Source organism: Triticum aestivum, chromosome 6B (assembly GCF_018294505.1).
Source record: "Triticum aestivum cultivar Chinese Spring chromosome 6B, IWGSC CS RefSeq v2.1, whole genome shotgun sequence".
Lineage (NCBI taxonomy): Eukaryota > Viridiplantae > Streptophyta > Magnoliopsida > Poales > Poaceae > Triticum > Triticum aestivum.
Genome location: NC_057810.1, coordinates 552,652,049 through 552,676,234, shown reverse-complemented (window position 1 = coordinate 552,676,234; position 24,186 = coordinate 552,652,049). Strand labels below are relative to the sequence as shown.

At 43.7% G+C, this 24,186-nt stretch overlaps 1 pseudogene; it reads right to left on the bottom strand.

Moving 5' to 3' along the window:
* Positions 1–20,303: 20,303 nt before the first annotated feature.
* The window catches only part of LOC123137958 (uncharacterized), a 121,751-nt pseudogene continuing 117,868 nt past the window's right edge, over positions 20,304–24,186 (bottom strand).

The following is a 24,186-nucleotide window of genomic DNA, read 5'->3' as shown; positions in this document are numbered from 1 at the left end:
TCAAGTAGAGGCATACTAGGGACACTATGTTTTGTCTATGTATTCACACATGTACTAAGTTTCCGGTTAATACAATTCTAGCATGAATAATAAACATTTATCATGATATAAGGAAATATAAATAAAAACTTTATTATTGCCTCTAGGGCATATTTCCTTCAGTCTCCCACTTGCACCAGAGTCAATAATCTAGTTCACATCGCCATGTGATTTAACACCAATAGTTCACATCTGTATGTGATTAACACCCATAGTTCACATCGCCATGTGACCAACACCCAAAGGGTTTACTAGAGTCAATAATCTAGTTCACATCGCTATGTGATTAACACCCAAAGAGTAGTAAGGTGTGATCATGTTTTGCTCGTGAGAGAAGTTTAGTCAACGGATCTGTCACATTCAGAGTCGTATTTATTTTGCAAATATTCTATGTCTACAATGCTCTGCATGGAGCTACTCTAGCTAATTGCTCCCACTTTCAATATGTATCCAGATTGAGACTTAGAGTCATCTGGATCGGTGTAAAAGCTTGCATCAACGCAACTCTTTACGATGAACTCTTTATCACCTCCATAACCGAGAAATACTTCCTTAGTCCTCTTAGGTAACTAAGAATAACTTTGACCACTATATAGTGATCCACTCCTGGATCACTATCGTACCCCCTTTTGCCAAACTCATAGCAAGGCACACAACTGGTTTGGTACATAGCATGGCATACTTTATAGAACCTATGACTGAGGCATAGGGCATGACTTTCATTCTCTTTCTATCTTCTGACGTGGTCGGGCTTTGAGTCTTACTCAAGTTTACACCTTGTAATACAGGCAAGAACTCCTTCTTTGACTAATCCATTTTGAACTCTTTCAAAAAACTTGTCAAGGTATGTACTCATTGAAAATATCTTATCAAGCGTCTTCATCTATCTCTATAGATCTTGATGCCCAATATGTAAGCAGCTTCATCGAGGTCTTTCTTTGAAAATCTCCTTTCAAACTCTCCTTTACGCTTTCCAGAAACATTCTACATCATTTTTGATCAACAATATGTCATTCACATATAATTATCAGAAAGGCCATAGTGCTCCCACTCACTTTCTTGTAAATACAGGCTTCACCGCAAGTCTGTATAAAACTATATGCTTTGATCAACTCATTAAAGCGTATATTCCAATTCCGAGATGCTTGCACGAGTCCATAGATGGATCGCTGGATCTTGCAATGCCTTGTTAGGACCCTTAGGATAGACAAAACCTTTTGGTTGCATCATATACAATTTTTCTTTAAGAAATATCCATTTAAGAAATGCAGTTTTGACATCCATTTGCCAGAAAATATGGCAACTGCTAACATGATTCCGACGGATTTAAGCGTCACTAGAGTTGAGAAAATCTCATTATAGTCAACACCTTGAACTTGTCGAAAACATTTTGCGACAAGTCAAGCTTTGTAGATAGTAACACTACCATCAGCGCCCGTATTCCTCTTGAAGATCCATTTATTTAATATGGCTTGCCGATCATCGGGCAAATACGCCAAAGTCCACACTTTGTTCTTATACATGGATCCCATCTCAGATTTAATGGCCTCGAGCCATTTCGCAGAATCTAGGCTCATCATCGCTTCCTCATAGTTCGTAGGTTCATCATGGTCTACTAACATGACTTCCAGAATAGGATTACCTTACCACTCTGGTGCAGACCGTACTCCGGAAGACCTACAAGGTTCTGTAGTAACTTGATCTGAAGTTTCTTGATCATCATCATTAGCTTCCTCACTAATCGGTGTAGGAATCACTGGAACTGATTTTTGTGATTAACTACTTTCCAATTCGGGAGAAGGTACAATTACCTCATCAAGTTCTACCTTCCTCATGAAGGAAATATGCCCTAGAGGCAATAATAAAGTTATTATTTATTTCCTTATTTCATGATAAAGTTTATTATTCATGCTAGACTTTTATTAACTGGTAACTTAGTACATGTGTGAATACATAGACAAAACATAGTGTCCCTAGTATGCCTCTACTTGACTAGCTCGTTAATCAAAGATGGTTATGTTTCCTAACCATAGACATGTGTTGTCATTTGATGAATGGAATCACATCATTAGGAGAATGATGTGATGGACAAGACCCATTCGTTAGCTTAGCATTATGATCGTTACAGTTTCATTGCTACTGCTTTCTTCATGACTTATACATGTTCCTCACACTATGAGATTATGCAACTCCCGTATACCGTAGGAACACCTTGTGTGCTATCAAATGTCACAACGTAAATGGGTGATTATAAAGACACTCTACAGGTGTCTCCGAAGGTGTTTGTTGGGTTGGCATAGATCGAGATTAGGATTTGTGACTCCGTATTTCGGAGAGGTATCTTTGGGCCCTCTCGGTAATGTTCATCACTATAAGCCTTGCAAGCAATGTGACTAATGAGTTAGTTGCGGGATGAAGCATTAAGGAACGAGTAAAGCGACTTGCCGGTAACAAGATTGAACTAGGTATGATGATACCGATGATCAAATCTCGGGCAAGTAACATGCCGATGACAAAGGGAACAACGTATGTTGTTACGTGGTTTGACCGATAAATATCATCATAGAATATGTACGAGCCAATATGAGCATCCAGGTTCCTCTATTGGTTATTGACCGGAGATATGTCTCGATCATGTCTACATAGTTTTCGAACCCGTAGCGTCCCCACGCTTAACGTTCGATGACGATTTGTATTATGAGTTATGTGTTTTTATGACTGATGTTTGTTCAGAGTCCCGGATGAGATCATGGATGTGGTGAGGAGTCTCGAAATGGTCGAGACATAAAGATTGATATATTGGAAGGCTATATTCGGACATCGAAAAGGTTCCGAGTGATTCGGGTATTTTTCGGAGTACCGGGGAGTTACGGGAATTTACCCGGAGAAGTAATGGGCCTTATTGGGCCATACGGGAAAGGAGGAGGCAGTCCATGGGGAGGTGGTGCGCCCCCCATGGGTATGAATTGGACTAGGGGAAGGGGGTGGCGCCCCCCTTGCCGTTTCGTACTCCCTCTCTCTTTCCCTCTTTCCTTCTCTCCTAGTCCAAAAAGGAAAGGGATTCCTACTAGGACTTGGAAGTCCTAGTAGGACTTCATACTCTTGGCGCACCCCTAAGGGGCCAGCCTCTCTCCCTCCCTCCTTTACATACGTGGGCAGGGGGCACCCCAAAGACACACCAAGTTTTTCCTTAGCTATGTGCGGTGCCCCCCTCCACAGTTACACACCTCGATCATATCGTCGTAGTGCTTAGGCGAAGCCCTGCGCCGATAACATCATCATCGTTGCCACGCCGTTGTGCTGAGGTAACTCACCGTCGTACTCAACTGGATCAAGAGCATGAGGGACGTCATCGAGCTGAACGTGTGCTGAACGCAGAGGTGTCGTACGTTCGGTACTTGGATAGGTTGGATCGCGAAGACGTTTGACTACATCAACCGCGTTACTAAACGCTTCCGCTTTCAGTCTACGAGGGTACATGGACACACTCTCCCCTCTCATTGCTATGCATCTCCTAGATAGATCTTGCGTGATCGTAGGAAAATTTTGAAATTACTACGTTCCCCAACGGTGGTATCAGATCTAGGTCTATGCGTAGATGTTATATGCACGAGTAGAACACAACAAGTTGTGGGCGATAATAGTCATATTACTTACCACCAATGTTTTACTTTGATTCGGAGGTATTGTTGGATTAAGCAACCTGGACCGACATTACATGACCGCGTTCATGAGACTGGTTCTACCAATGTGCTTTTGCACATAGGTGGCTACGGGTGTCTGTTTCTCCAACTTTAATTGAATTGAGTTTGACTATGGCCGGTCCTTGTTGAAGGTTAAAACATCACACTTGATGAAAAATCGTTGTGGTTTTGATGCATTGGTAAGAACGTTTCTTGCTAGAAGCCTGTAGCAGCCACGTAAAATTTGCAACAACAAAGTAGAGGACGTCTAACTTGTCTACGCCTCTGATGTGATATGGTCAAGACATGATGTGATATAAATTGTTGTATGAGATGATCATGTTTTGTAACAGAGTTATCGACAACTGGCAGGAGCCATATGATTGTCGCTTTATTGTATGCAATGCGATCGCCATGTAATTGTTTTACGTTATCACTAAGCGGTAGCGATAGTCGTAGAAGCAATAGTTGGCGAGACGACAACGATTCTATGATGGAGATCAAGGTGTCACGCCAGTGATGATGGAAATCATGACGATGCTTTGGTGATGGAGATCATGAGCACAAGATGATGATGGCCATATCATGTCACATATTTTGATTGCATGTGATGTTTATCTTTTATGCATCTTATTTTGCTTAGTACGGTAGTAGCATTATAAGATGACCCCTTACTGAATTTCAAGGTATAAGTGTTCTCCCTGAGTATGCACCGTTGCGATAGTTTCTCGTGCCGAGACATCACATGATGATCGAGTCTGATAAGATCTACATTCACATACAACGGGTGCAAGCCAGTTTTGTACACGCAGACTACTCGGGTTAAACTTGATGAGCCTAGCATATGCAGATATGGCCTCGGAACACTGGAGACTAAAAGGTCGAGCATGAATCATATAGTAGATATGATCAACATAGAGATGTACACCATTGAAAACTACTCCATCTCACATGATGATCGTAACTGGTTTAGTTGATATGGATCACGGGATCATTTAGATGACTGGAGAGATGTCTATCTAAGTGGGAGTTCTTAAGTAATATGATTAATTGAACTTTAATTTATCATGAACTTAGTCATGATAGTATTTTGCAAATTATGTTGTAGATCAATAACTCGCGTTGTAGCTTCACTATTTTTTGATATGTTCCTAGAGAAAAATAAGTTGAAAGATGATAGTAGCAATAATGCAGACTGGGTCCATGATCTCAGTTTTATCCTCGTTGCTGCACAGAAGAATTATGTCCTTGATGCACCGCTAGGTGACAGACCTATTCAGGAGCAGACGCAGACGTTATGAACGTTTTGCTAGCTCAATATGACGACTACTTGATAGTTTTGTGCACCATGCTTTACGGCTTAGAACTGAGACTTCAAAAAAGTTTTGAATGCCACAGAGCATATGAGATGTTCCAAGAGCTGAAATTGGTATTTCAGACTCATGCCCGTGTCGAGAGGTATGAGACCTCCGACAAATACTTCGCCTAAAAGATAGAGGAGAATTGCTCAGCTAGTGAGCATGTACTCAGAATGTCTGGCTACTACAATCGCTTGAATCAAGTGGGAGTTAATCTTCCAGATAAGATAGTGATTGACAGAGTTCTCTAGTCACCATCACCAAGTTACTAGAACTTCGTGATGAACTATAGTATGCAAGGGATGACGAAAATGATTCCCGAGCTCTTTGTGATGCTGAAATCGACGAAGGTAGAAATCAAGAAAAAGCATCAAGTGTTGATGATTGACAATACCACCAGTTTCAAGAAAAGGGCAAAGTGAAAGAAAGGGAACTTCAAATAGAATGGCAAGCAAGTTGTCACTCCCATGAAGAAGCCCAAAGATAGACCTAAACCAGAAACTGAGTGCTTCTACTGCAAAAGAAATAGTCACTGGAAGCGGAACTACCCCAAATATTTGGTGGAAAAGAGGGATGGCAAAGTGAACAAAGGTATATTTTATATACAGGTTATTGATGTGTACCTTGCTAGTGTTCATAGTATCCCCAGGTTATTCGATACTTGTTCGGTTACTAAGATTAGTAACTCGAAACAGGAGTTACAGAATAAATAGAGACTAGTTAAGGATGAAGTGATGATGTATGTTTGAAGTGGTTCCAAGATTGATATGATCATTGATGACCAACAAGTATAGGGGATCTATCATAGTCCTTTCAATAAGTAAGAGTGTCGAACCCAACGAGGAGTAGAAGGAAATGACAAGCGGTTTTCAGTAAGGTATTCTCTGCAAGCACTAAAATTGTAGGTAACATATAGTTTTGTGATAAGATAATTTGTAACGGGTAACAAGCAATGAAAGTAAATAAGGTGCAGCAAGGTGGCCCAATCCTTTTTGTAACAAAGTACAAGCTTGGACAAGTTCTTATAATGAGAAAAGCACACCCAAGGACACATGGGAATTATCGTCAAGATAGTTTGATCACGCTCATATGATTCGCGTTCGTTACTTTGATAATTTGATATGTGGGTGGACCGGTGCTTGGGTACTGCCCTTTCTTGGACAAGCATCCCACTTATGATTAACCCCTATTGCAAGCATCCGCAACTACAAAAGAAGTATTAAGGTAAACCTAACCATAGCATGAAACTAGTCAATCCAAATCAGCCCCTTACGAAGCAACGCATAAACTAGGGTTTAAGCTTTTGTCACTCTAGCAACCCATCATCTACTTATTACTTCCCAATGCCTTTCTCTAGGCCCAAACAATGGTGAAGTGTCATGTAGTCGACGTTCACAGAACACCACTAGAGGAGAGACAACATACATCTCATCAAAATATCGAACGAATACCAAATTCACATGACTACTAATAGCAAGACTTCACCCATGTCCTGAGGAACAAACATAACTACTCACAAAGCATATTCATGTTCATAATCAGAGGAGTATTAATAAGCATTAAGTATCTGAACATATGATCTTCCACCAAGTAAACCAATTAGCATCAACTACAAGGAGTAATCAACACTACTAGCAACCCACGAGTACCAATTTGTGGCTTTGGATACAACATTGGATACAACAGATGAACTAGGGTTTTGAGGAGATGGTGCTAGTGCAGATGTTGATGGAGATTGACCCCTCCCGATGAGAGGATCATTGGTGATGACGATGGTGATGATTTCCCCCACCCGGAGGGAAGTTTCCCCGGCAAAACAGCTCCGCCGGAGCCCTAGATTGGTTCCGCCAAGGTTCCGCCTTGTGGCGGCGGAGTTTCGTCCCGTAAGCTTGCTTATGATTTTTTCCAGGGTAAAAGCCTTCATATAGCAGAAGATGGAAACCGAAGGGCCACCAGGGGGCCCACGAGATAGGGGGGCACGCCCAGTAGGGGTGGGCACGCCCCCACCCTCGTGGCCAGGGTATGGGCCCCGTCTGGTACTTTCTTTTCTCAATAATACTTATTAATTCCAAAAGTGACTTTCGTGGAGATTCAGGACTTTTGGAGCTGTGCAGAATAGGTTTCCAATATTTGCTCCTTTTCCAGCCAGAATCCCAGCTGTCGGCATTCTCTCTCTTCATGGTAAACCTTGTAAAATAAGATAGAATAGCCATAAGTATTGTGACATAATGTGTAATAACAACCCATAATGCAATAAATATTGATATAAAAGCATGATGCAAAATGGACGTATAACCTCCCCCAAGCTTAGACCTCGTTTGTCCTCAAGCGGAAGTCGATATCGAAAAAATATGTCCACATGTTTAGAGGTAGAGGTGTCGATAAAAATAAAATACGGACATGAGGGCATCATGATCATTCTTATAACAACAACATTTAAAGATTTTGTCATATGATTTCTTATGCTCAAGTAACAATCTATTCACAATGTCAAGTATGGATCATAAACTTCATTGAAAACTAACAAACTATAATCTCAGTCATTGAAGCAATTGCAATTTATCATAACATCAGAAAGAGTCAAGAATAGAGCTTTTCAGCAAGTCCACATACTCAACTATCATATAGTCTTCTACAATTGCTAACACTCACACTATACTTATGGTTATGGAGTTTTAATCGGACACTGAGAAAGATAGGGGCTTACAATCTCGCCTCCCAACGTATTCACCTTTGGGTGATGTCAACAATAATAGGTCATGCTAACTTACATCCAGTTGGATATATATATCAGGATCTTTCCAACACGAGGTGCTTGCCAAAGGATAAAATGAAAAAGGGAAAGGTGAAGATCACCTTGACTCTTGCAAAAAAGTAAAAGACAAAGTAAAAGATAGGCCCTTCGCAGAGGGAAGCAGAGGTTGTCATGTGCTTTTAGAGTTGGATGCACAAAATCTCAATGCAAAATAACGTCACTTTATATTGCCACTTGTGATATGAACCTTTATGCAGTCCGTCACTTTTATTACTTCCATATCGCACGATTGTATAAAGCTTATTTTCTCCGCACTAATAAGTCATACATATTTAGAGAGCAATTTTTATTGCTTGCAACATGACAACTTACTTGAAGGATCTTACTCAATCCATAGGTAGGCATGGTGGACTCTCATGGCAAAACTGGGTTTAAGGATATTTGGAAGCACAAGTAGTATCTCTACTTGGTGCAAGGAATTTGGCTAGCATGAGGGGGAAAGGCAAGCTCAACATGTTGGACGATCCATGACAATATACTTTAACTAAGATGTGAGAAAACATAACCCATTATGTTGTCTTCCTTGTCCAACATCAACTCTTTAGCATGTCATACTTTAATGAGTGCTCACAATTATACAAGATGTCCAAGATAGTATATTTATATGTGAAAACCTCTCTTTCTTTATTACTTCCTATTAATTGCAACGATGACCAAAACTATGTTTGTCAACTCTCAATAACTTTTATGCCTCATACTCTTATATGTGAAGTAATTACTATCCATAAGATCAATATGAACTCTTTTATTCTTTCTATTCTTTCTATTTTCTCAAGATCATAGAAAGATAGCAAAGCCCTTGACTCAACACTAATCTTTATTATAGATAGCTCACGGACTCGATTACATAGAGAGATCACAAAGCAAAACTCAAAACTAATTTAAACTAAAACTTTATTCTACTAGATCTAGATATTACCAAAAGGATCGAACTAAGTAAAACGGTAAAGATAGGAGTGCGATGGTGATACGATACCGGGGCAACTCCCCCAAGCTTGGTAGTTGCCAAGGGGAGTGCCCATACCCATGTGATTATTTCCTCGGAGGTGGTGAAGAAGGAGATGTTGATAATGTAGGCTTGTCGTCCATCTTCCAAGGCATAGGCTCACCATCATAGAAGGATGATCGAGTCTCCGGGATCCTCAAATCTGCAGCCAAACTCATCCTCTTGAATCTATATTCATACTCATAGTTTTGGTTTTGCAGGTCATAGATCTGGGCTTGGAGCTGCTCAATTTTCTCATGAAGCTTGAATATGGTCTCCCCAATGTTCTTGGCGTCCAGCTTGTGGTTGTTGGTGAACTCCGCAATCATCATCTGGTTGGCGTTGAGTCCACGCTCCACCATCCCTTGGCACTTGAAAACTTGTTGTTCCATAGCTTCGAGCTTCGTCTCCACGCTTCTGGTATGCCTTGGTCCCTCCACATCGCGGATGTGCAGCACCTTCTCACACATCTCAATGGTTTGAGGGTGTTGCAGCACCTCTGCAAGATAGGGGTTGATAAACCTCTCGAAAAACTTGTCATTGGGAGCGCTTGGAGACGTCATGGTGCTCTTGATCTGTCAGAAAAACAGCTCAAAAAGAAAACAGAAGATTTTTGTGTGATACGGTGGTCAAAACCTTCGAGAGATTATATAATGAATTTTTACAAACCAAAAGAAGTAACATGCAAGAGAACGGAGTCCGGGAGGCACACGAGGTGCCTGTCGGTGTCAAAACCAGCGGATCTCGGGTAGGGGGTCCCGAACTGTTCGTCTAAGGCTGATGGTAACAGGAGGCAGGGGACACGATGTTTTACCCAGGTTCGGGCCCTCTCGATGGAGGTAATACCCTACTTCCTACTTGATTAATCTTTATGATATGAGTATTACAAGAGTTGATCTACCGCGAGGTCGTAGAGGCTAAACCCTAGAAGCTAGCCTATGATTATGATTGTTGTTGTCATACGGACTAAAACCCTCCGGTTTATATAGACATCGGAGGGGGCTAGGGTTACATAGAGTCGGTTACAGAGAAGGAAATCTACATATCCGAATTGCCAAGCTTGCCTTCCACGCAAAGGAGAGTCCCATCCGGACACGAGACGAAGTCTTCAATCTTGAATCTTCATAGTCCAACAGTCCGGCCAAAGTATATAGTCCGGCTGTCCGAGGACCCCTTAATCCAGGACTCCCCCAGTAGCCCCTGAACTAGGCTTCAATGATGATGAGTCCGGCACGCAGATTGTCTTCGGCATTGCAAGGCGGGTTCCTTCTCCGAATACTCCATAGAAGATTTCGAACACAAGGATCATGTCCGGCTCTGCAAAGCAAATTCCACATACCACCATAGAGTGTACAATATTCCACAAATCTAATCCGCTGACAGCTTTTTATGACATCACGCCACGGTCCGGTCATTATTCGAATCGTTTTTCACAACCAGCTATTGCACATATCGCGAGGCGGTTTTATCAGCACGTCTTGTCGAAGCAGAGATCGTGTCCCCTCATTGCGGGATTCTCATCAATACGGGGGTGGGTAACCCAACCGTGCCATCAAACGTGGCGCTTGTGGGAATAAGCGTCTTTAGCGGGTAAGTGGGGAGGCGCAGGATCTCTGCTGCCTTTATAAGGGGATAAGAACTCTCTTTTTCACCCACACCCTCCTCTACTCATCAATTCCTTTCCGCTCGAGCCCAAGTGCCCAAGCGCTCCTCTTCTCCGCCCAAAAAGGCTTCCCAAAGATGTCTGGATCTGGAGCAGGAGGCAAGTGGATGGCCTCTACCGTCCGGGAGAAGGATATCAAAAAGCTTCGGGGGGCTGGGTATCTGGCCAAGAGAATTGGCCATCGTCTTCCGACAGCGGGACAGATCATCCCCACTTCGGAACCCTACGAGAGGGTGGTATTCCTCCCTCATTTCGTCCGCGGGCTAGGGTTTCCCCTTCATCCATTCATTCGCGGCATCATGTATTATTACGGGATTGATTTCCATGATCTATCCCCAAATTCCTTCCTCAACATCTCGACATTCATAGTCATGTGTGAGGCCTTTCTCTGCGTCCCGCCGCACTTCGGCTTATGGCTGAAGGTTTTTTACGTGAAGCCCAAGGTAGTGAGCGGCGAGCATGTTGAATGCGGAGGCGCCATGGTGAGCAAGATGCCCAATGTCACATGGCCGACAGGGACTTTCAACGATTCCGTCAAGGAGTGGCAGCAGCAGTGGTTTTACATCACCGAGCCGCGTGGCAAGGAATGGACCGCCGTTCCAGAGTTCAGATCTGGTGCCCCTCTTCGACTTACGTCCTAGCACAAGAAGGGCCTGAACTGGGCTTTGTCTGACGAGCTATCGGATCTCTAGACGCGCGTCCAAGACATGGAAGACAAGAGCATCAAGCTCGTTAATGTAGTCCAGGTGATGTTGGTTCGCCTGATTCTACCATGTCAACACCGGGCTTGCAATCTATGGGAGTTCGACCTGGCGAAGCACCAGACCCTGCTAGAGCTCTTTGGCTCTACGCACAAGGACATTTGGAAGGTGCTTTTTAAGTCCGGAAAACCGTGGCCGGACTCCACCGAGGACCGCGGGTACCAATTGTCCCGCCCCGCAAGTTCGGTAAGTAATTGAATGTTTGACAATTCATGTGTTCTATCTGTACATCCTCAGGAAAATACTTAACGTATCTCCGATCCCCTTCCTAGGGCTGGGCGAAGAAGGCGGGGCGGATCTACTGTTTGGCCCCGCTGCCAGAAGAACCGGCCAGCCCACTTCTGATGAAGATGCTGGTCTCAGCGCCTTATAAGGCACCGAAGAAGAAGGCCGAAAAGGAGGCCAAGAAGACTAGGGGCAGCCTCCGTCGTCGTGGAGCCTCGGACACAAAATTCGAAGGCTCCGATGCCCATTCTTCCTCCGAGGAGGACGGGGAGGAGGAGGGAGAAGAATCCCCCGCATGGGAAAAGAAGAAAAGGAAGGCCACCACATCCTTGGAGGCCGATTCGCCTAAGAAGGAAAAAACTCCTCTTCAAGAGGAGTCCACCGCCGCTGCCGATAGCAGCCCGGAGTGGGATCCCAGGGCCGAGCCACTGGTGAACTCATGAGTATAAAATCCGAACACACTCATGTGTCCAGAATTTTCACGGTGTGATATTTAATCTGAGCCGCACTTTTTTTCAGTCCGGCGAGGTCCCACGCCGAACAATCCTCGTTAGAGGATTTGCTAGGTTCGGATGCGATGGAGAGAGGGACACCCCTGAAAGCCCCCTCCCCCAAACATAAGAATGAAACCGAGGCTTCGTCCCAGAAGGACCCAGGCCACAGAGAGGGAGAAAAGATTGCGAAGACGGTGCTAGGAGGCCAGACTTCAGGGGCCGAACACGCGGGAGAGAAATCTCCTGTGGACGTCGACGGTGGGGGTCATATTGAATCCGGCCCCAAGCCGGACATGATTCCAGAGTCCCATAAGATCCCAGAGTCAGATAGGTGGCCTCTGTCAGCTGGAGAAGGTATGTCTGCTGCACCGAACACCTCTGTGCTAGCAGGGGTGCCGGATACTTTATTGGAGGCGCTGAAGGGTGCCTCCATTATTGATTCAGTCCGCCGAGAGTGGACTGAATGAATCATGCATCAGTCTCATAAGAGGCTTTGAGGTATGTTTTATGAAGTTTGGAAGAGTGTCATGGTATAGATAGCAGCCCCTGATACACTGTTCGGCGAAAGAATGCACCGGACAGAGGATCAAATTTTATGTTCGCAGGAGACTCACTTGATGACATTTATTACTTTGTTGTAATAAGTAGGCGTCTGTAACGACTGCCGCCTCTCATGCTGTGGAAGTATCCGGACTGAGGCATAGTCTGGAGCGGGCCGAAGGAGAACTTGGCCAAGTGAAGAAACAACTAGAGGATAACCAAGGTATTCAGAAACCTTGTTTATTTAGCACTAATCAAGAAGTGTGCAGGATGAAAATATTTTTTGGAATGTGCTCTAGGGGCGTCGGCCGAAATTGAGGCTCTAAAAAAGGCTGTGGCCGAAGCCGAGAAGAAGGCGACGGTGCAGCAGGTTCTTCGTGAGAAGCACGAGGCCAGAGTTATTGAGGCTGAGCAAGAGCTTCAACAGGCCGTGAAGAAAATCGAGACCTTCGGGCAGAGTTTAGCAGAGAAAGATTCCGAACTCTCCTAGGCTCGCCAAGCCGCGAGTGATTCCCGGGCGGAAGCCCAAGGTGCCCTGAAGGAAATCCAGGAGGCGAGGAAGATCGCGGCTGGTAAGGCTTTTTATGTACAAAGCTAGTATTGAAAGGAGAAAATCAAGTTGAGAAGTTAAATTCTGCTTTCTCCAGGGGTATTTGCGGAGCTGCCACACAGCATATCTGACGCTGCCCAATTCTACCGAGATGAAGGGAGGAATACTGCAGATAAGCTCTTCTAGATGCAGTATCTGGCGCCGGATTATCCGGTGCTGTTTTCCGATCAACTGAAGCAGCTGGTCGAACTGCAGAAGGCGGCCGAGCTAGCCATGAAGGATTTGGTTATCCGGTTGTAGCCCACCGAGCCGATTCCAGGCAGTTACTTCGGGCTCGTGAAGCGGATCGTGAGTGCCTGCCCTAGACTCGAAGTCATCAAGCGGTCGGTCTGCATAGAAGGTGCGCGAATGGCCTTCGCCCGTGCAAAGGTGCACTAGGGGAAGATGGATGCGGAAAAGCTGATGACCGAGGAACCGCCGGAGGGAAAGGAGCACCGCAGGCCCGAGCTATATTATGAAGGTGTCTTGAAAGGAGCCCGCCTTGCAGCGGAACAATGCACCAAGGACATTATATTTCCATGAATACAGTCATGTTCGTCCTTTGTAATACTTGAACAAGAGCATTTTTATCATCTATTGCTTTGAAAGTTTATCCTCCTGTGCGGCCGTTTTATATACTAATCCTGAGAGTCGGCCAGTCATCGGCTTCCGCCCCCACGTAGTAAGTACGGGGGTGTTCGGGATAAACCTGAGCACTCTTTATCCCAGTTTTGGGTCCCTAAAGGAGGTGTTCAGCATAGCGAACCAGGCAGTCGGACTATAGGGCTTTATCGCTCTCACTTAGCCATCGGAGTTTTTACGAGGAAGGTAGGCGCAGCCCCTGGTGTTCGTAAGACCGCACGAGGGGCTCTATAAGCGCCTGATCAGAAAAGGCCGATCCGCAGCATGCTGCATTGGTTATGGCATTATGCGGAAGAAATCCTTAAAGATTTTAGAACCTCTCGAACAGCTGACCAGCTCTCGCTACATCATGACAGTCAGTTTTTGGCTTTCTCCACTGAGGTGCTTATCTGGAAGAACCGGGACACAATCGCAGCAGTTCTCCTAGTGCTACCTTAGCCGATATAGCGGAACGTAAGGTACCAAAACATAGGAGCCGGGCAAACCCAACTATTGACCCAAGACATGATTCGGAGCTGATGCATATAATGCTATAAGTTCGGGGTGCCAAACTTCCATGAAGGTGTTTGGGCTTTTTTGCCGTAGTATGGGCATGATGAAGCCCCTGGCATATTAAGGCATATCGCGATAAGTAGCCACCTTTTAACAAAATATTTTTAAATAAGAAATAGCAGTAGATGAGCATCACATAAATCCACATGTTGTATTTGAATAATACATCAATGAGTATGAGTACAGATGATGTAAAAATAAATATGATTGCAGAACCTACTGATACTGGGCGTGAGGAAGTTGTGTTCGGATCTGGGGTGTAGTCGGATGATTATAGAGGGGAATATCTAGAGATTCCCTGACGCGCTCGAATTGTTCCCACGCCATCCATCCTAGCCTATGTAAAGGTGAACCTGTAAAGAAAATGCAAGAAATGGTTTTGTGCCACAGAGCGGTTGAGCCGTAGTATGTGGCTTGTATTATCTTTTTCCGGAGTGTTTTTAATTAAGCTCCGGGCGAGCCGGGCTATCCTGCCGCGCAGTAGTTCGGACTCCTTTGGCGGTGTCCGGGAGCTTGGCCGTCGACTCGAGGTTTGATTGAAAGGTGCCATTATTTGCCTCTGTTGTTAAAGCAGCAGTAGACTCTTCGGCAGTGAGGAGAGGTTCGGCCCTGCCATCAACCGTGATGACGCCACGCGGACCGGGCATCTTGAGTTTACGATAGGCATAATGTGGCACCGCGTTGAATCGAGCAAACGCGGTTCGTCCGAGTAGTGCCTGATGATCACTGTGAAAGGGGACGATGTCGAAGACTAGCTCTTCGGTGCGGTATTTATTTGGTGATCCGAAGACCACTCCCAGTGTGGTTGAGCCCATGCAATAGGCCTCTTCACCTGGTATGACACCTTTGAAGGTGGTTTTTGTGCGCTTGATCCTTGAGGGGTTGATGCCCATTTTGCGCACTGTGTCCTGGTATAGCAGGTTCAGGCTGCTACCTCCATCCAGAAGGACTCGTGTGAGGTGGAATCTGTCGATGATGGGGTCGAGGACCAGTGTGCCCGAACCGCCATGATGGATACTGGTAGGGTGGTCCCTGTGATCGAAAGTGATCTGGCAAGAGGACCATGGGTTAAACTTTGGGTCGGTTGTATAGACCTCCCTTAATGCAGGTTTCCACTTGGGAATGTGGTTTGCGCATATGATATTGACCGTTTTCACCTGGGGATAGAATTTCTTCTGTCCTCCTGTATTCGGTGATCGGGGCTCTTCGTCATCATCGTCGCTTTGAGACCCCTTCTCCTTGTTTTCAGCATCTGACCTGCCGGCTTGTCTGAAGACCCAGCAATCTCTATTGGTGTGGTTGGCTGGTGTTCCTGGGGTGCCACAAATTTGGCAGGGACGGTCGAGTATGCGGTCCAAACTGGATGGGCCTGAATTGTTTTTGTTGAATGGCTTCTTCCGCCGACCGGACTTGGAGCCACTGAATCCGGCATTCAATGACGTGTCTTCGGCACTATCACGTTTTTGTGGCGCTTGTGTTTGTTACGTCATGGTTTGTCATTGCTATCCTTGGCTTTCAATATTCCAGGATTGCTTGTTGTGTTGTTACTATGAGCCAACCAGCTGTCCTCGCCCGCGTAGAAGTGGGTCATGAGTGTTGTGAGGGCTGCCATGGACTTTGCCTTTTCTTGGCTGAGATGTCGGGCAAGCCACTTGTCACGGATGTTATGCTTGAAGGACGCTAAGGCTTCGACATCTGGACAGCCGACAATTTGGTTCTTTTTAGTTAGGAACTGAGTCCAAAATTTCCTGGCTGATTCTCTGGGCTGTTGGGTTATGTGACTTAGATCATCAGTGTCCGGTGGTCGCACATAAGTGCCCTGGAAGTTGTCCAGGAATGCGTCTGCTAGGTTCTCCCAGCTCCCTATGGAGTTTGCCGGCAAGCTATTCAGCAAATGCCGAGCGGGCCCTTTAGTTTTAGTGGGAGGTACTTGATGGCGTGTAGATCATCTCCGCGGGCCATGTGAATGTGGAGGAAGAAATCCTCTATCCATATCGCGGGGTCTGTAGTACCATCATATGATTCAATGTTTACGGGTTTAAACTCTTCTGGGAATTCATGATCCATAACTTCATCAGTGAAGCATAGGGGGTGTGCGGCACCTCTCTACCGGGCTACATCCCGACGTAGTTCAAATGAATCTAGTCTGTTGTATTTGGCCCGGCCGGACTTTGGTTTCTCGTATCTAGCGTGACGATCATCGTCACGTCTTGTGGTGTGCCCTCGTGATCCATAGATCGATCTTGACTGTCCTGCTTTGTCTTCCAATACATCTCGCAGGTCCTTCGTGTAGACCCGGGCTTTAGTATTATCATTTGATTGGCGGCGGGGTGCGGTCTGGACTTCGGGTTGGTATGCCACTTTGTCGCGGCCACGGGGTGACCGGTCAGCCGCATCATGCGCTGGTAGCATGGGTTTTAAAGCCTCCTCCTCGAGTTGAGGTAGCAACCTACGCTTTGGGTAACTTTTGCTAGGGCGCTCAAGTCCGTATTCCTCGGCAGCTAGGACCTCGGTCCATCTGTCTGTTAGCAGATCTTGATCAGCTTGAAGCTGTTGTTGCTTTTTCTTCAGGCTTTTTGCAGTGGCTATAAGCCGGCATTTGAAGCGCTCCTGCTCGACGGGATCCTCAGGCATGATGAATTCTTCATCGCCAGGGCTCTCTTCTTCTTCGGAGAGAGGCACGTAATTATCGTCTTCTGATTCTCCATCTGTTGCCTGTTCCTTTGGGATAGCTTACCCATCCTCTTTCTCGGCCTGCTCGAAGCCTGGCTGGGTAGGATTGTCTTCGTCTTCGGCACCATCCGAATTGTTATCTCTTATGCCGGTATCACTATTTTTGCTATGGCGGGGCTTGGAGCGGCGCCGATGATGCCGGTGTCTAGATTGCTTCTCCAAGGGGTTATCTTCCGTTGCCTCATCGCCATTGCTTTCTTTAGGGGTGTCCACCATATAAATATAATATGATGAGGTGGCTGTCCAGTGCCCTATAGGCAGTGGTTCTTGTTCTTCTCCTGCATCGTCGTCCATACCGTCAATGTCTTCGGAGTCGAAGTCAAGCACGTCGGTTAAGTCATCGACAGTGGCTATAAAGTGGGTGGTGGGTGGGGGACGAATTTCTTCGTCGTTCGCTTCCCACTCAAGCCAGACATAGTTCATCCAAGAATCTCCCGACAAGGAAAGAGACCTTAATGAGTTTAGCACATCACCCGAGGGCAAGTGCTGAAAAATATCCATGGCGGTGAACTCCATGACTGGTGTCCAATCAGATTCGATAGGCACAGACGTACGCGGTTCGGATCCTGTGGCCGGAGACGAGTCCGAGGGTCCGGTGACACCACTCTCACAGGAGGTGGGTCAGTGTTCGGCTCCAACGCCGATGAGTGCGCGACCTCCATGGCGGGGTCCATCCACCCATCCTCGGAAGGCACGATCTGCTCCGGATTGATTCCCGGCGCTGCCGCAGGCGCGATCTCCCGAACACTGTCCGATGGCAGATCAAAGTCATGCCTGTCGTGACCGTTTGGCGCACCTGGAATAGGCATGAATCTGTCGAAGATCAAGTCCCCACGGATGTCGTCCGTATAGTTTAAGCTTCCAAACCTGACCTGATGGCCGGGGGTGTAGCTATCGATCTACTTCAGATGGCCAAGCGAGTTGGCCCGCAGTGCGAAGCCGCCGAATACGAAGATCTATCCGGGAAGGAAAACCTCCCCCTGGACTGCGTCGTTGAAGATGGTTAAGGGAGCCATCAAGCCTTATCACGACGACAAAGTGGAACTCTCAATGAAAGAACCAATGTCGGTGTCAAAACCGGCGGATCTCGGGTAGGGGGTCCCGAACTGTGCGTCTAAGGCTGATGGTAACAGGAGGCAGGGGACACGATGTTTTACCCAGGTTTGGTCCCTCTCAGTAATACCCTACTTCCTGCTTGATTGATCTTGATGATATGAGTATTACAAGAGTTGATCTACCACGAGATTGTAGAGGCTAAACCCTAGAAGCTAGCCTATGATTATGATTGTTGTTGTCCTACGGACTAAAACCCTCCAATTTATATAGACACCGGAGGGGGCTAGGGTTACACAAAGTCGGTTACAGAGAAGGAAATCTACATATACGAATTGCCAAGCTTGCCTTCCACACAAAGGAGAGTCCCATCCATACACGGGACGAAGTCTTCAATGTTCTATCTTCATATTCCAACAGTCCGACCAAAGTATATAGTCCGGCTGTCCGAGGACCCCTTAATCCAGGACTCCCTCAGTGCCCACGAGGCAGGGGGCGTGGCCAGTAAGGGTGGGCGCGTCCTCCACTCTCATGGAGGCCTCATGTCCTTCCCGGATTACTTCTTGCTTCCCTAAATTCTTAAATATTCCAAAACAAAGAAAAATGCCATTAGAACTGTTTTGGAGTCGGTTTACTTACCGTACCACATACCTATTCCTTTTCGGAGTCTGAAACATTCTGGAAAGTGTCCCTTATGTATTCCTCCGGGGTTACGGTTTCAATAATATTAGTTTCAACATAGATAGGATTACCTGAGATATAATGTCTGATTCTTTGACCGTTCACCACCTTCGGATTTGTGCCTTCGAAGTTTTTGATTTTTATGGCACCGGAACGGTAGACCTCCTCGATAACGGACCTTCCCATTTAGAGAGAAGTTTTCCTGCAAAAAATCTTAAACTAGAGTTGAATAGCAACACATAATCACCTACGTTAAACTCACGCTTTTGTATCCTTTTTTTCATGCCATCTTTTAACTTTTTCTTTAAACAACTTGGCATTCTCATAGGCTTGGGTTCTCCATTCATCAAGTGAGCTAATGTCAAATAACCTCTTCTCACCAGTATGTTTGAAATCATAGTTGAGCTCTTTAATGGCCCAATATGCCTTATGTTCAAGTTCGAGAGGTAAGTGACATGCTTTTCCATATACCATCTTATATGGAGACATACGCATAGGATTTTTATATGCAGTTCTATAGGCCCACAATGCATCATCAAGTTTTCTTGACCAATTCTTTCTAGATCTATTAAAAGTCTTTTGCAAAATTAATTTGAGCTCTCTATGCTCAACTCTACTTGACCACTAGACGGTGGGTGATAAGGAGATGCAATTCTATGATTAACATCATACTTAGCAAGCATTTTACGAAATGCACCATGAATAAAATGTGAACCACCATCAGTCATGAGATATCTAGGGACTCCAAACCTCAGAAAAATAAGTTCTTTGAGCATCTTAATAGAGGTGTTATGATCAACACTACTAGTTGGAATAGCTTCTACCCACTTAGTAACATAATGAACAACAACTAAAATATGTGTATATCCATTAGAGGCAGGAAAAGGTCCCATATAATCATAGCGCCAAACATCAAATGGTTCAATAACAAGAGAGTAATTCATAGGCATTTCTTGACGTCTACTAATATTACCAATTCTTTGACATTCATCACAAGACAAGACAAACTTACGAGCATCTTTGAAGAGAATAGGCCAATAAAAACCGGATTGCAATACCTTATGTGTAGTTCTATCTCTAGCGTGGTGACCTCCATATGGTTTGGAGTGACACTTGCGTAGGATCTGTTCCTGTTCATGCTCAGGTACACAACGTCTAATAACACCATCTACTCCTTCTTTATAAAGGTGCGGGTCATCCCAGAAGTAATGTCTTAAATCATAAAAGAACTTTTTATTTTCTTGGTATGTGAAACTAGGTGGTATAAATTTAGCAACAATGTAATTAGCATAATCAGCATACCATGGAGGAGTATGAGAAGCATTAATGACCATTAATTGTTCATCAGGAAAGCTATCATCAATAGGTAGTGGGTCATCAAGAACATTCTCTAGCCTAGAAAAGTTGTCTGCAACGGGGTTCTCCGCTCCCTTTCTATCAATAATATGCAAATCAAATTCTTGGAGCAAGAGGACCCATCTAATAAGTCTAGGTTTAGCATCTTTCTTTTCCATAATATATTTAATAGCAGCATGATCGGTGTGAATAGTAACTTTAGAATCAACAATATAAGGTCTGAACTTATCACATGCAAATACAACTGCTAAGAATTCTTTTTTAGTAGTAGCATAATTTCTCTGGGCAGTATCAAGAGTTTTAGTAGCATACTGGATACCATTTAATTTCTTATCAACTCTTTTCCCTAGAACAACACCTACAGCATAATCGCTAGCATCACACATAATTTCAAAGGGTAAATTCCAATCAGGTGGCTGGACAATAGGTGCAGAGATCAAAGCTTTCTTCAGTATTTCAAATGCTTCTACACAATCATCATCAAAGACAAAAGGAATATCTTTTTGCAATAAATTAGTCAGAGGCCTAGAGATTTTAGAAAAGTCCTTAATGAACCTCCTATAAAAACCAGCATGACCAAGGAAACTTCTTATACCTTTAATGTCCTTGGGACATGGCATCTTGTCAATAGCAACAACTTTAGCTTTATCAACTTCAATACCTCTTTCAGAAAGTTTATGCCCCAAGACAATGCCTTCATTAACCATAAAGTGGAACTTTTCCCAATTCAAGACGAGACTAGTGTCTTCACATATCTGCAAAACTCGATCAAGGTTGCTCAAGCAATCATCAAAAGAAGATCCATAAACAAAGAAGTCATCCATGAATACCTCACAAAACTTTTGACAAAAGTCAAAGAATATATCCATCATGCATCTTTGAAAGGTAGCAGGTGCATTACATAAACCAAAAGGCATACGTCTATAAGCAAAAGTACCGAAAGGGCAAGTGAAAACAGTTTTTGATTGATCATCCGCTGACACAGGTATTGGAGAGAAACCAGAATAACCATCTAGAAAGCCGAAATGTGTATGTTTGGATAGTCTTTCCAGCATTTGATCAATAAAGGTAAAGGGTAATGATCTTTCTTAGTAGCTTTATTTAAATTTCGGAAATCAATTACCATACTATAGCCTGTAATAATTCTTTCTGGAATCAATTCATCTTTATCATTAGGAACAACAGTAATACCTCCCTTCTTAGGGACGCAATGAACAAGACTTACCCAATGACTATCATCAACATGATAAATTATACCCGCCTGAAGGAGCTTTAGTATCTCCTTTCTTACCACTTCTTTCATCTTAGGATTTAACCATCGTTGATGATCTCTAACTGGTTTGGAGCCTTCGTCCAATTTAATTTTGTGTTGGCATAGAGTGGGACTAATGCCCTTAAGATCATCCAGAGTATTACCAATAGCAGCACGGTGCTTCTTAAGACTTTTCAATAATTTCTTTTCTTCATGCTCTGAAAGGTTAGCACTAATAATAATAACATGATATATCTTCTTTTCATCAAGATAAGCATATTTCAAAGTATCAAGTAATTGTTTAAGCTCAAACACGGGATCACCCTTTGGTGGTGGAGGATATCCAAGGATTTCAACAAGAAAATTGTGTTTCAAAACATGCATTAGGTTAAAGAATATTTCATCTAATTCCTTTCTTTCATTCATAAACATATGATTTTCATGGTCTAGCAAATATTGTTCTAAAGGATCAGTAGGAGGCACAGAAATAGAAGCAAGACCAATAATTTCATCCTTACTAGGAAATTCTTTATCATGGGGTTGTCTACGAAATTTAGAGAAATTAAAATCATGAGACACATCCCCAAAACTTGCAGTAACAATTTCTTTCTCACAGTCTATCTTAGCATTAACAGTGTTCAAGAAAGGTCTACCAAATATAATGGGACAAAATTCATCTTGTGGGGAAGCAAGAACAAGAAAATCAGTAGGGTATTTTATTTTCCCACACAAGACTTCAGCATCTCTAACAATCCCAATTGGTGACATAGTATCTCTATTGGCAAGCTTAACAGTAACATCAATATCTTCTATCTCAGCCGGTGCAATATCATTCATAATTTCTTGATATAAAGTAAAAGGAATTGCACTCACACAAGCATGATAACAATGATCTCCTATTTTAACATAAACAACAAGAATGCCAACAATAGGTCTATGTTTATCTTTAATATCAGGTTTAGCAATCCTAGCAGCTTTATCACAGAAATAAATAACATGCCCATCAATATTATCAACCAAGAGATCTTTAACCATAGCAACACTAGATTCAACTTTAATTCGTTCAGGGGGTGTAGGTGTTCTAGTATAACTCTTACGAACCACAATTGAAGCTTTAGCATGTTCCTTTATTCTAACAAAGAAAGGTGGTTTCTCAATATAAGCAGTAGGAACAATAGGATCAACATTACATGTAATAGTTTCTTCTTCAACTTTAATAGGTTCTACTACTTTTACTTCAATGGGAGGATGATATTTAAACCACTTCTCTTTAGGGAAAAGAAGCTGCTACTCAGAGTCAAGTCCATATTTAGTGTTAAATTCACGAAAAGCATCGGTACCCATAAAAGATTTAACACAATCAAACTTAAGATTCATACCTGACTCATTACCTTCACCGAGTTCCCAATATTTAGAGTTGCGTTTAATTATTTCCAATAAATCCCATTTGAAGTCAATAGTCTTCTTCATAAAAGAACTAGTACAAGAAGTATCGAGCATGGATTGATCATTATGAGAAAGTCGAGCATAAAAATTCTGAATAATAATTTCTCTTGAGAGCTCATGATTGAGGCATGAATATGACATTGAATTAAGCCTCCCCCAAGCTTGAGCGATATTTTATCCTTCACGAGGCCAAAAATTATAAATATAATTCCGATCACGACGAACCAGATGCATAGGACAAAACTTTTGATGAAATTCCAATTTCAGTGGGTTGTAGTTCCAAGATCCAATATCATCACATAGGCTATACCATGTCAATGCCTTTACCTTCAAAGATAAAGGGAAGACCTTCTTATTTACTTCATCCTCTGGCAAACCTGCAAGCTTAAATAATCCACAAACTTCATCCACATAGATTAGATGCATATCAGGATGTAATGGTCCATCTCTAGCATAAGAATTAGCTAGCAGTTTCTCTATCATACCCTAAGGAATTTCATAATAAATATTTTCAGCAGGTTCAGTAGGTTGAGGAGCAACTTCTTGATCTACCGGTCGAGGTGAAGATACCCTTAACAAGCCCCCCAAAGGATTATTTTCCATACTGGAAAGTGACAGTAAATTTCAGCACGTAATATAATCGTTTTCTTACCAAATTCCACTCACCAAAGGTGCTTCACTCCCCGGCAACGGCGCCAGAAAAGAGTCTGATGACCCACAAGTATAGGGGATCTATCGTAGTCCTTTTGATAAGTAAGAGTGTCGAACCCAACGAGGAGCGGAAGGAAATGACAAGTGGTTTTCAGTAAGGTATTCTCTGCAAGCACTGAAATTGCAGGTAACAGATAGTTTTGTGATAAGATAATTTGTAACGGGTAACAAGCAATGAAATTAAATAAGGTGCAGCAAGGTGGACCAATACTTTTTGTAGCAAAGGACAAGCCTCGACAAGTTCTTATAATGAGAAAAGCACTCCCGAGGACACATGGGAATTATCGTCAAGCTAGTTTCATCACGCTCATATGATTCGCGTTTGTTACTTTGATAATTTGATATGTGGGTGGACCGGTGTTTGGGTACTGCCCTTTCTTGGACAAGCATCCCACTTATGATTAACCCCTATTGCAAGCATCTTCAACTACAAAAGAAGTATTAAGGGAAACCTAACCATAGCATGAAACTAGTGGATACAAATCAGCCCCTTATGAAGCAACACATAAACTAGGGTTTAAGCTTCTGTCACTCTAGCAACCCATCATCTACTTATTACTTCCCAATGCCTTCCTCTAGGCCCAAATAATGGTGAAGTGTCATGTAGT